Source organism: Ambystoma mexicanum, chromosome 1q (assembly GCF_040938575.1).
Source record: "Ambystoma mexicanum isolate Mex_15411 chromosome 1q, UKY_AmexF1_1, whole genome shotgun sequence".
Taxonomy (NCBI): domain Eukaryota; kingdom Metazoa; phylum Chordata; class Amphibia; order Caudata; family Ambystomatidae; genus Ambystoma; species Ambystoma mexicanum.
The window spans coordinates 996000493-996013460 of record NC_090922.1 but is presented as its reverse complement, the minus strand read 5'-3'; the positions used below and the strand labels follow the sequence as shown (position 1 = coordinate 996013460).

At 41.6% G+C, this 12968-nt stretch overlaps 1 long non-coding RNA gene across 1 annotated transcript in view; it reads right to left on the bottom strand.

Annotated features, from left to right (window-relative positions):
* The window catches only part of LOC138540135 (uncharacterized), a 45314-nt gene that overhangs the window by 30910 nt on the left and 1436 nt on the right, over positions 1-12968 (bottom strand). The gene's annotated exons all lie outside the window — the stretch shown is intronic.

Genomic DNA, 12968 nt, shown 5'->3' with positions numbered 1-12968 from the left:
GCTTTTTCCACATGAGTACAGACTAGATCTCGAACCAGTCTCATATGCTCTCGCAATCTGTTAGTGCTTTGCGAGAGAAGAATGGGTGCCTATTCTCATTCTTCCCAGGTCTCCTGCAGCAGGTCCAGGACATCTCTAGGTTCTCTACCCTAGAGTAGTTCAAAAGGAGAGAATCCAGTAGATGCCTGAGGGGTTTTCCTCACTGTAAATAGTGCCCAGGAGATAATTCAGTACCAGTTCTTCCTCTCTTTACCAACTTTCTTAGGATCATTTTAAGTGTTCCATTGAATATCTCTGCCAAACCATATGTTTAGGGATGGTATACGGAAGTTCGTAATGTGGTAATATGGAGTAGCTCTTTGACTTCATACATGAGCTTGCTCATACAATTTCAACCTTGATCTGTCAGGATTTCCTTAGGAAAGACAACCCAGGAAAAATATGGTAGGAGGTGCTTTAGGATTTGCTGGGTAGTATGGTTTTCCATGTAGGGAATACCTCGGGTTATCTGGTTGCGTGGTCAACAATCACGATGACATATTTTTTGTGCAGTCTAGATGTTTCTAAAGACCCAATGATGTCCATCTCGATTCTTGAGAAAGGGACTTCTATGATTGGTAAAGGATTCAGAGGGGCGGGCAATAGGATATGAGAGCTGGTCTTTTGACATATTTTACACGTCTGGATAAAGGGTTGTAAATCAGCATGGATATCTGGCCAGTAGAATTTCCCACTGATATGTGCCTAGGTTTTGGATTTTCCTAAGTGTCTCCCGGGTCAGATGGGAATGTGCAATCTCTAGTACGATCTTTCGGTGGGTTTTGGGGATTACTGTGTTTTACCTAAGCCTTCTATCGCTGTTTCTTTTCTATGTAGCAACCCCTGTTGTAAGAAGAAAAAAGGGTTCCCCTTTTCTTTACATTCACCTTCTGGAATAGCTTGTAAATGTAAAAAAGTTTCAACGAGTGCTGGATCATTTTGCTGGGTGAAGGCCAGGACCGGATAGATGGTAGGCTCTTCTCCCTTTCTCCCTTTGATGTTAGGAGGTTTATCAGCTTCCCCAAAGCCTAAGGTACCACTTTCTGTTTTGTCTGGTTTGCTTTCTTTAAAATTAGGTAACAGAGCCTTTTCCAGAATTCCTTGGCCAATGTGGTCCCCCCGATGTACTTCACATGGGATTTCACCATGATTCTGTAAGCAAACCTTTATGTCTACACAAAAGTCAGGATCAAGGACGCCTGCCAGAACGTCTATACCGAAATTCAAAGCTAGGCTAGATTTTGGGGCCAATCTTATGTAACACCCAGGAGGGGATTAAAACCAAGTCTGTAGGAATCATTCCTCTTTTCCCAGGAGGGATAGTAGTTTCACTACTGCTACGGATAGAGCATATTGATTATTTCATAGCAACAGAGGGGTTGGGGGCTCTATGACTAAGCTTCTGAAATGTTAGGCTTCCCCAATTTATTTCAATTGAGTCACATCCCATGCCTGACACCATATGTAAGGAAGGAATGGTATCGAAGTAAGACAGACAAACGTGACCACAGTTCAAGGGTGTTTATTGAACTTTCAAAGGGGTGTGATAAACACCTATCTAAACCTAAATCTAAGATGGGAGCAAGCTACTACCATCAAATAATAAAGAATGCAGTCCATGTGGAGTCTTGTCAAAATAAAAGGGCCTATACTAAAAAACCTATTGGCAATCCTTACAGCTAATTTACAAATAATGTGGGGGAATGTTCATGAAAAAGAAAGAAGTGTTCACAAAATGATAAGTCAGGATGTTCGGACTGTTGGCCTCACTTCCCCAGGTTTTCAGCACGGGCAAGGTGGTTCACCTGAACCAAGCACACACTCTGGCTTCCTTGACACGAGGGCACAGTTCCAATTCCAACATCAGGGCCTTCTGTGCTCAAGTCTCTTTTTCATCAAAGTATCTTTATTCGGAGGGCCTGATGTACAAAACAAACATAGAAAGTTATTTTCTTCTTATAATTGTATGACTTGGGTATCTATCCCTGGATCTACCTCAGATGAGCTCAGATCCCTTTATTTTATGATTTCCAAAGGTATTCCTTCTCGGGTAACTCACAATTCATCCCAGATCCCCCTCAGCTGGGCTTGGATCCCTTTATTCCTTCTCGGGTCACTTGCGGTTCACCCCGGAACCCCCTCAGCCGGGCTCAGAACCCTTGTTTGTATCCAATTAGTGTCCTTAAGCTTGGCTCGGACCAATTGTAGTTCACTCTACATTTATCAAAGACTTTCGAATGTGCACAGGGTTTAGCTTGATTCGTTGCAGGACCACTTCGATATAAAGTTCCTTTTTACAATATAGTTACCATTCAGTTGGATACCTAACAGAGTCCTTCAAATGAATGCCCACATGGCGCTCGACCACTCTGTACCAGGTATCTTACTTTGCCTTTCAAAGTACATTCATTTTCCACTTGTTCGTGCCTCTCATTACATGCGATTCAAACACTGTCCTTTGTGAATTCCTTCATACAATGTTGCCGCTTGCAACCTTGATTCAAACACAAGCTGATTTTGTATCGGCTTCTCCGACTCACCGGCTGTGCTGCTTCTACTGGCACAGCTTTCTTGCAGGAGCCAAGGACAATACCATGGCGGCAATTGCTCCTCCCGGCCTGGGTTACCAACACGGGAGCACCCCGGATACCTTTGATGCACAGTGCCGGATAGATCAGTCTCAGTTCCCGATCTCAGGCTTCTGACTCTCCAAGGCTCATGAAAGTAACAGTGTCTAGAGGGCAAGGGTACTTCCCTCCTTGCAACCCTCTCTGGTCTTGCTGCCTTTCTCCTTGTTTTAAATCACCATCTTGGAACTGCTGCTTCCTCGTGTGCTTTTCTTCGCTCAGAGTGTGCTTTCGTGCTTCACCTTTTATCTGTGTGGGGAATTGTAATGGGAGTCAGGTGTGTGTAATGATTAGTAATTGCCTGACCTTGCCTGAGCAGGGTGTTGGAACATGTCAGGTATACAAAGGAAACACTTGTGTATGGGTGCAATATAAATAAAATATCATAGCATACGGCACTTGTGTTAGTCCATTGACGCTCACAATGAACTTTCTGTGAGAAAGTTTTTGTGTCGGGAAAGGGTGGTGGTTGAACTTCATGATATCCGACCTATTAGGATGAGGAAAAGGTGCTACAGGAAAGGGGATACCGTGTCTCACCCTTCGGTGTCCCACTGCCACTTCCTGAGAACCCCCCATCCAGGTGATCCTCCCGCACTGGTCCACACCCAGGATCTGGATCCAATAGCGATGGCCGTGTCCTGACCACCTGGGTGACAGATCCTCGGGTGCTAGTGGGTGAGTCATCTTCAGCTTTCTCACACCTGCCACTAATAAAAGAGCAAAATTTGAATTGCCTCCCCCTGTTTCACCTACAGAGGTTAACATGGATATTCTACTACAAGAGATAAGGTCGCTTAAACCTTTTATAGAGGCTACTAATCATAAACTGCAGCAATTGGATGACAAATGGAGCGCATTTTAAAACAGAATGGAGGAGGTGGAACATAGAGTGAGTTCTGTGGAGAATATCTCCCCAAGAGTTTTTCTCCTGGAAAAATCTGTTAAGGACCCACAGTCGCACAATGAGGAATTAGAAAATAGAGGGTGGACTAACAACCTTTGTATTTCGGGTTTACCTGAAGGGTGTGAGGGAAGCAGCGCCATTTTATTTCTTTAAAAAATTGCTCTGCTTCACACTCCATCAGATATCACCTTCAATATTCAAAGGGCACATCATATTGGCTCTGTGAGATCTTCTCAATCTGCTCATCTCATGCCACGCACTCTAATCTTTTTACTGTTATATATACACAACTACAACTTATTATAACCAAGGCAAAAGAAAAGAACTCCCTCATTTGGCATGGCAATAGAATCTTTATCCCACAGGATATAGCTAAGTAGACTGTCAAGCGGAGAAAGCAATTCCTCAGCTATCACCGGCCTTAAAACAACTCAACGTGAGATATGGCCTTTATCATCCATGTTCATTTAAGATCACCATCAATGGCAGAACCTCAGTCTTCGATGATCCCGCTGATTTTAAGACTTTCATTAGATCCCTAAAAATGACGAGATGGATACATCATTGCCTCTTTATCCCTCTGCCTCTGCCACATGGGTTTTCTAAGGATTTTTCACTCTACCTCATATTTTTGTTATTTGTCTTGCATTGCAGTCACGTTAACATTTCTATAGTTCATGGGGGGACGGTGTCTGGGTAGTCGTCTCCACGTTAGATCGATTTTTGGTCCTCCTTGGTGTCACACACTCCTCTATTTCTCTCTCTGACTTCCTCTTTTGTAAACTTGATGTGCTTGTTTAGTCCTACGTTTATCGCGCCACTCAGTTTACTTCTATTTTATATACTTCTCTTAACTCTACTATATTAATATCAAGTTTTTACATTCCCTTACCCTTCCTTTTGTGTCTACCGTATGTGTTCTACCCTGCCCGACTAGCTGCATTATGTACAATTGCAAAGGTACAGATCTCTGAATTCTTTTTTTATGATGTTTATATGCCTCGCATATTGCTCTTGAGTCATTATGATGCGTTTTCGCAGTGTCTCATAGGATGTTAAGGGTATAAATAACCCAATTAGACGATATATAATTATTGCGCACCTTAAGAAATGTAATCCCTCTGTTGTCTGCATTCAAGAGACGCATTTATCCTTAATGGAATACATGAAACTTAAGTCATTTTGGGTTCAAGAGGTTATCTCTAGCCCTGCCCTTAGGGAACAAAATGGTGTTGCGATATTAATTAACAATAATCTTCCCTATAGGTTACTTGATCAGGGCACAGATAATGAACGAAGATGGGTTTGGGTAAAACTGCTAATTGGACTGGATGCAATATACATTATGAACATTTATGGACCAACAGCCCCTGATCTAGGATTTTGGGATACTTTACAAAAAATTGTTTTATAGTTTAATCTTCCTAACCTTATTGTTTGTGGTGATTTTAGTAATGTTCTTGACCTGTTTCTTGACTGGAAATCTAGATGCATTTTTAAACGCTCCAAATCCCATTACTCATTCATTTGTTGTATAGCCCTATTAGGCCTGATAGATACTTGGAGGCTCTCTCACCCCACAGATGCTTAATATAGCTTTCATTCCCTTCCACAAGACAATCTCTCATGTCTTGATTATATTTTTGCTGCTAAATCTCTGTCAGGTACAATCATTGACTCCCAAATTACCAATATTATCATCTCTGATCACGCCCCGTTATAACCACATTTGATTTCCTCGATATTCAAAAACACTCCACCAGATGGCGATTCAATAATATATTATTACAAGACAAACACTTTGGGCCTCATTATGACCCTGGCGGTAGCCGTGCCGGAGTCACGAATTTACCAGCACCCGGGAATGGGCAACTACTGGGGCATTACAGCCCCAGCACACCCGGTAATTGCCCATTCCCGGGTGCTGGTAAATTTTAGTCCCAGTTCCCATATGAGTCCCATTGGACTCAGTGGGAATGGGGAGGCCGAATGCACCGGCACCATTCGTGAATGGTGCCGGTGCATCCGACATGGTATGCTCGCGCATGCCGGTCCGCCCGCTGGGTCAGACCTCGCGGCTGGAAAGGCACCGGCGAGCAGCACTCTTAGTTTGCCGGTCCGATAACAACAGTACCGGCAAGCTTACCGTACCATTGTTACTGGACCGGCAAACTTACAATGAGTCCCTTTATGCAGACAGTTACTAGTTTTACACATCAGTTTATCCAGGACATTAAGAATTATGATACGTCAACGCCTAATAACTGGGATGCTCTTAAGGCTGCCTTTAGAGGCAGAAAAAGGAATATGAAACGGAGCTGCATACATTATTTAATCTACTTAATAGATCTACTTAATAGAGCTGAGAAACAATATTATTTATCCCCCCCCTCAAACAGGACATCATGAGGTATTGTCCTTGTGAATTCACATTAATAAGAAACTAACGGAATTGGTACCGTATTGAAATATAAAGCTAAGATGTGTCAAGCCTCCAATAAAGCGGGCAAAGCTCTTGTGTCATATCTCAAATCTCAAAAAGAGAAACATTTTATCTCACACAGTAAACACTTGCATGGCATTACTGTCACCAAATCTAATGACATCCTGCACTTATTCAAAACATTCTACTGTAATGTATACTCCCCAGAAATGCATACTGCGCCAACAGATTTGGATTTTTGTTTCATAACATCAAAAGAGATTAATATCCTGAGTCCAATCTTAAAGGCCTGCATGCTACTATCAATATCCATGAGATAACTTGTGCGATTTCTACTTTACGAACAGGCAAGGCACCCGGCCCAGATGGCTTATCCATCAAATTCTTTAACCACTTCTCTACTTCTATATCCCCTAAACTGGAGGCATTGTTTTCTTGTTTCAGTCAGACATTTCTCATCTGGAACATTCACAGAAGCATTATTAATTCTGTTCCCGTAAGCTCAAAAAGATTCTGACCTCCCAAAGAACTATAGACCTATTTCTATTAATGTGGAATGCAACATTTTCATCAAAGTTTTGGCAAACAGAATTGAATCTCTTCTACCAAAATGTATACAATCTGAGCAAGCTGGATATGTGAAAGGAAGGAATATTTCCTCCAATGCAAGATTGTTATTTGACATCATACACCTTGGGACCAGAAATAAAACAGATAACATGCTTATGCCGCAATTGTCCTAGGCGCTGAAAAGGCCTATGTCCGTGTCAGTTGGGACAATCTCTTTAGGGCCTTACGTTAACATGGTTGGGACGATGGTTTTGTGTCCCTTGTTAAACTAATATATTCGGATCTTAAATCCTCTATTTAAATCAATGGGCAATCATCAGCATTTTTCCCTCTTAGGAGGGGTACTAGGCAGGGTGTCCTTTATCCCCAATTTTATACGTTTTATCTCTTGAACCATTAATTGAATGTATTAGAAACGACACAAATATTCCGGTTACAGGATGTGGTAAATTTGAAGCCAAGATAGCTGCCTATATTTTTTATTTCTTTTTTTATTTGATATGGTTGAATTCAATCAACCTTTCAAAAAAAATGAATACACCACATACATTAGTCATTTCCATAGACATACATAAATTATTAAATAACAAGAAAAAAAAATTACGACTTAATTACTACTTCATTACTCGCCTATGATAACATTTCCAACATTAACAAAATTAAGAATTTTTGTATTTTTTTTTGTTCATAGATGAGAAAATATGTATGTATAAAAAGCCACTCAATTTAGGGTACATATCGATTAGGACTACTGTGCTACTGTTCATTATTCATTAATCATAGTGTGTTCTAGTGAGGTAAATTAGTTTACTTGCTCATCTATCTCCAGATTGAGACTAGTTAGAAAATTGACAGCTGCGATTTGAATTGCCAAATTGTTGCACCCTAGCAGGGTAGCAGGATAGATGCCTATGTGGATGATAGTCTAATTCTCCTGAAAAACCCTAAAGATCACCGCCCAAATTTACTTGCAGCATTAGAATCCTTTTCCTTGGTTTTGGGGTATAATCTCAACAAAGATAAATCTGAGATGCTCCCCTTAAACGCCTTGCGCCTCAAACATGAAATTGTTTTTTATGGGTTTAAATGGTGTGATAGCTCTTTTAAATATTTGGGACTTCTTTTTTTCCCCCTCAGTAAGCGGCTCAGTTAAACTGAACACAGATGCCCTCCTACACGGAATTAGTCAATCAAAATCACTTTGGTCTCCTTTGTACTTGTCTTGGTGGGGGGGTCTAGAAACATTCAAAATTAAACTCTCACCTACTATATTTTACTTTTCGCAAATGCTACCAGTCCCCCTTCCTTCTACCTTTTTTAAATCTGTCAACTCAATCTTGGTGGTCTTTCTTTGGGGAAAGGGAAAAAGTAAAAGAGTAGCTATAAGTAAGTTTTGAGCTCCTTATGAAGAAGGTGGTGTTAGATTCCCAGACTTTACACATGATCATGAGGCATTCATTCTCAAACAAATCCGCTCTTGGTTTGCCTCGGGTGCTAATGTGGATTTCCCTGCATGGTACTCTTTGGAGAAAGAATTAATTTCCCCGATTAATATTTGTGATTTGGTTTATATATTTGGTTCCACGTGCTCTAAACTCACCAGTCCTATCAAAGCCTCTACATGTGATCTTAGATCTTTTCTGTTTCCCAAGGTTAACGCCCCCTCCAAGGCTTTTTCACCGTTCCTATGGCATAATAAGGACATTACTTTTAAAGGTAGGCCGCTCTATCAGAAGCTCTGGCTAAATGAAGGAATCAGGTTTATTTACCCAATTTATCAGGGAACCAGTTGGAAGTCCTTTAATGATCTCGAAAATGATTTCCGTAATCCTCCATCGGAATACATCTTTTATAATAAATTGGTTAATGCTTGCCTTGATACATTTGACCACTTTACCAGTAACGTACTAATATCTGATCCTATTAGAATATTGACTCTGGCCGGAGCTTCTGATGTTAAAGCCACACATTTTTTATAAAATGCTGGGGGTTGTTAGACTAGCTGATCTTAGATGGCCTGCTGAATCCCAATGAGAGAATGACTGTGGCACTATGTTTGATAACATTACCTGGCGCAAACTGTGGTCTAGAATCAAATGTATATCTCCTGCTGCAAACATTAATCAAAATGTATTCTTTTTCATGCACAGAGCCTTTATAACCCCAATCAAACTTCTCAAGACTCCATATAGCTCCAATGGAAGCTGTTGGTCATGTGGAAATGATTATGGGTCCTATGTTCATATGTTCTATGAATGTCCTTATGTTCACACATTTTAGCAGAATTTTTGGGCCATATTAGAAAAGATCTTTAACATACATCTCCCTTTATCGCTTACAAATATTGGTTTGGGAAGTATTGCTTGTGGAAAAACTATGAATGACCCCTCCCTTCTTTTGTTTGACCTCTTCATAGCCATTCCAATTAAACTAATTACAGCCAATTGGAAATCATTGCAAAGCTTAACTTTTAAAGGTTGGTGGAATAATATTTGTCATATTCACAGACTGAAACATTGTATGACCACCCATCTAAACCTAACCTCTAAATATGACGCTAAATGGATGTACTTAACTAATTAATTAACCATTCACAATAGGACAGCTCATGCCTCTTAAATGTTTATCTGATTATTGTGTGCAATAGATGATCTCTTTTTTCCTTGGACAACTTGGACAACTTGCTGTGTTAAATGCATTGTACTATTCATTCCTTCACTTCTCCCTTATGTGTCGTGTTCGGTCGTGTACGCTCTGTCTATGACCATGTTTGTCTGTCCTTCCCAAAGTTTAATAGATTTAGATCATAAAAGATTGCAGGCTTAACTCTGTATTAATGCATTGGTTAGTCGATCTCCTTCTTAATGAACAATGGAGATATAACCTTTTATTTCATGTTTTCTGCTGTTCATGCTTATTGGATAAGGTGCAGGCATGGTGAATGTGTATTGTATATAGCATTAGAATTATATCTTGCCAAAGACTGATCTAATGTTATGTATTCTCCTTTTATTGTAAAAACGTAATACAAAGCTATTGAACTGAAAAAAAAGCTTAGGATTTCACACCATCATCAGATGGGCATTGCTCACATGTTTACACTGTCATTAAAACCGTTTCTGTTTTTCTAGTTTTTTTTTGTACATTAAGGCTGTTATACCATGGTTGTTGGAAAACTCAGGGGATCACACCCCCTATTTTGTGTTGTAGAGGGCTGTTTCTTTGCAATGTGTTTCTGTGTATAGGTGCATACCCTGACTGAAGGACAGAAGTCACATTTCTCAGATAAACAAGGAAGAGATGAAAATCAAAAGTGTACGGGCCTCTTCCATAAATTATTTAATATTATTAATGTCAGACAAGGCATTGCCCCAGCATACCTGTGACTTCCTATCACACAGGAAAGAATCAATCCACTTTCTAGCTTCTCCAGAACACTTGCAGATGGTGGACAAGGTATCACGTAGATGTTTATGGTCAACCAGGTCAAAGGCCGCTGACAGGTCTAAAAGTATCCGCAACCCAGACCCACTTTCTTCCAAAACCTCAAGCATGTGTGTCTGGAGATCTAGTTAGGCAGTTTCTGTTCTGTGGTTGGCTCGGAAACCAGATTGTTTACGATGTAGAATACCAGAAGCTTCAAGATGTTGTTGGAGCTGGATAGTTGCTACTTTGACCACCACTTTAAAGAGAAAGAGGGTGTTTGGATCTCTTGGGTTCAAACCAGATTTGTTTGGCTGGGGAGTAACCACAACATGCTTGATGGAGTCAGGGACAGAGCCGTGGCTGAAAGAGGCGTAACAAAACAAGTCAAGAAAGGGGCAAAGGCTCCAGGGTAGCGCAGAATACGTCTAGCAGGAAGAATCTCACCGGGGCAGGAGGAGGGACACATTGAGTTGAGGAAGGTCTGTATGTGGGCCCCAGATATTGATTTAAAGAAAAAACCTGAGACTTTATATCCCACTGCCCGAGTTTCCTGCTGAGGGTCAGTGATTAAAGAATTTGAGATTCTGTTACAAGCAGTTGTAATTTTGATAGCAAATGCAAGTTGTACCCTACTACAGTCTTCGTTGGGTGGAGTAAAAGACTGGTGTTGGGACATAGGTTTCTCGAGATTTCTGCAAAGCTCTGAGAGTTTCTTGTAATTATTTCCAGCCAGCTTAATTTCATTGTTATAAAAATCCTTTTTAGCCTCATAGATTTGGTTTTTGTAAGCTTTTTGTAGGGTGTTCCATATTGCCTTATTCTCAGCAGTTTGATTTTTAACCCAACGGCATTCAGCCTGACTTTTATCTTTTTTTAAAGTGGCCAGGGCTAATGTAAACTAAGACTGTTGGCATGATTTATTTCTGACCGTCTTAGATTTTAGAGGGGCAACCGTGTCTAGGAGGCAGTTTTATATGAGTGTTGTATACAGTTACCAGTGTTTCGAGAGAGTCTGTAGCCAAAGTGGTATCCATAATTATTTTAAGAAATAGTTCCAGGTCATTTGGGGTCATTCTTTTCAGATTTCTGCTTACAATAGTTTTAGGTGGATTGGGTAGTCTAGGGGATTACTCGGAAGGGAAACGATGCACTCCACGAAAGAATGGCCAGACCAGGTACAAGCTCTAGTGCCTGCAATCTTCATGGAGACATTTCTAGAGACAATCCAATCTAGAATCTTTCTGCATAAGTGGGCCGGCTAGGTGTTGTGAATTATGAAATCTGAGCTTTCCAACAGTTTTTCCAGGTCTAAAGCTTCCTTATCTACAGGGTCTCTCAACCACCGATTAAAGTCTCTGAGTAGCATGGTGGAGCAGTTGGGTTTATCGACGGGGGGATAAGAGAGGTGCCAAGTCTTCATTAAAATCAGGCATATTCTCGGGTGGCTGATGGATCAAAATAAAGTTTATGCTGCTATTTTCATTTGGAAGAAACTTTACATGTATGATATCACAGCCAGCGCATTCGATGGTAGATTCCAAGAAGTGCAGGTTGCTCTTTGCTAAAATGCCCCCCTCGAATTCCATGTACACGTTTTTTTACCGAAAAAGCTAAAGCCAGGAGGGGTAGCCAGACTTATGCTGGGACTACTTGAGTCCTTAAACCAAGTTTCGGTAACACACATCACATCCAGGTCTTCATCCTGAATGTAGTCATATATGTTAATAGCATGTTTGCTTAAGGAGCGTGTGTTCAAGAGTGACAATTTAGTGTCGGAGAGTTTTAGGGAGGAGGTAATACACCCTGTCTTAATCATATTAGTGTTAGAAGAAGTACTAACCAGAGGAGTCAAAGACACAGGACCGTCCAAGGGCTGATCAGCTGGGGCCCGTAAAATTGGAGTATCGCACAAATGGTTTGTTCGAGAATCTTTGGGAAAAATTGGTATGGCCTCCCTAGCTGCAGTTATCAAAGGTTCCAACTTGGCCAGGTCTACTGGGGAATTAAAAGCGGCAGGGTGGTGGAGAAAAGCGGGTTAGGTAAGTTGCCCTCATCCAATCTTGGGTACATTATAGTGCTTAGCGGGACTTGAAGGACAGCCGTGTCAACACAAATTGCAAATATACTTTTCGCCAACCCTCTCGCATCTCAGCCTTTGGGCAGCGAGAAACAGATCAAGTTCCGGGTGGGGATCAATGGTTAGGAAAGGTCAGACACTAGCAAGCCAGTAAGGCAGAAAGAGACTTCCAAGGAGCCAAAAGTTTGAGAAAAGGAAAGCACAGGGCAGCAAGTGGGACACGTCCGGCTTGCCCTAGAAACGCCGGGGCAGAAAGATCAACAAATACCACCCAGGGGATGCTAGGTAATGCAGTCCGTTGGACTACTGTGGCAAAGAAAGTTTGGGCAAATGTATGAAGTGAGAGTGCTTTTTCTCTCTGCTAAAGGCCCACGGGAAGTAAGGGGCGCAGGAGCACAAATGGCTAGTTGTCCAATCAAAAGCACTTCATAGCTCGAAACGCGCAGTATGTAAAGAGTAACGTTCCATCACAGCCACACACGTCAAAACTGCAATCCAGCCCCCACCCAAAATGTTGAACCTGGCTCCGCCCCTGGCAAGGAGACAAAACCTCCCCCATGTCTCATCGGATAGGGCATCAGTTTGCCAGTATGTGCCGACCCGGGAGTTTGTCTCTTCCATAAATTCTGTTTCCAGTGATTTCGCAATGCTGTGTTGGCTGCCTGCTAGTGTGGGAGCGAACAGAGAAACTGGAACAGGGTTTAGTAGCAGTGTGACTGAACACGAAAGGTTTAAACAGCACCTTTAATGTGGGCCAATGGGCGCCTTTACCAAGACTCGTTCTCTTGCCCAATGCTTCTTTTTTGGCAGGGGACCCATGGCCAGGTGCAGAAGCACGGCAGTCATTTCGATATCCCACCGGTCACAGCAGGGCTGAGG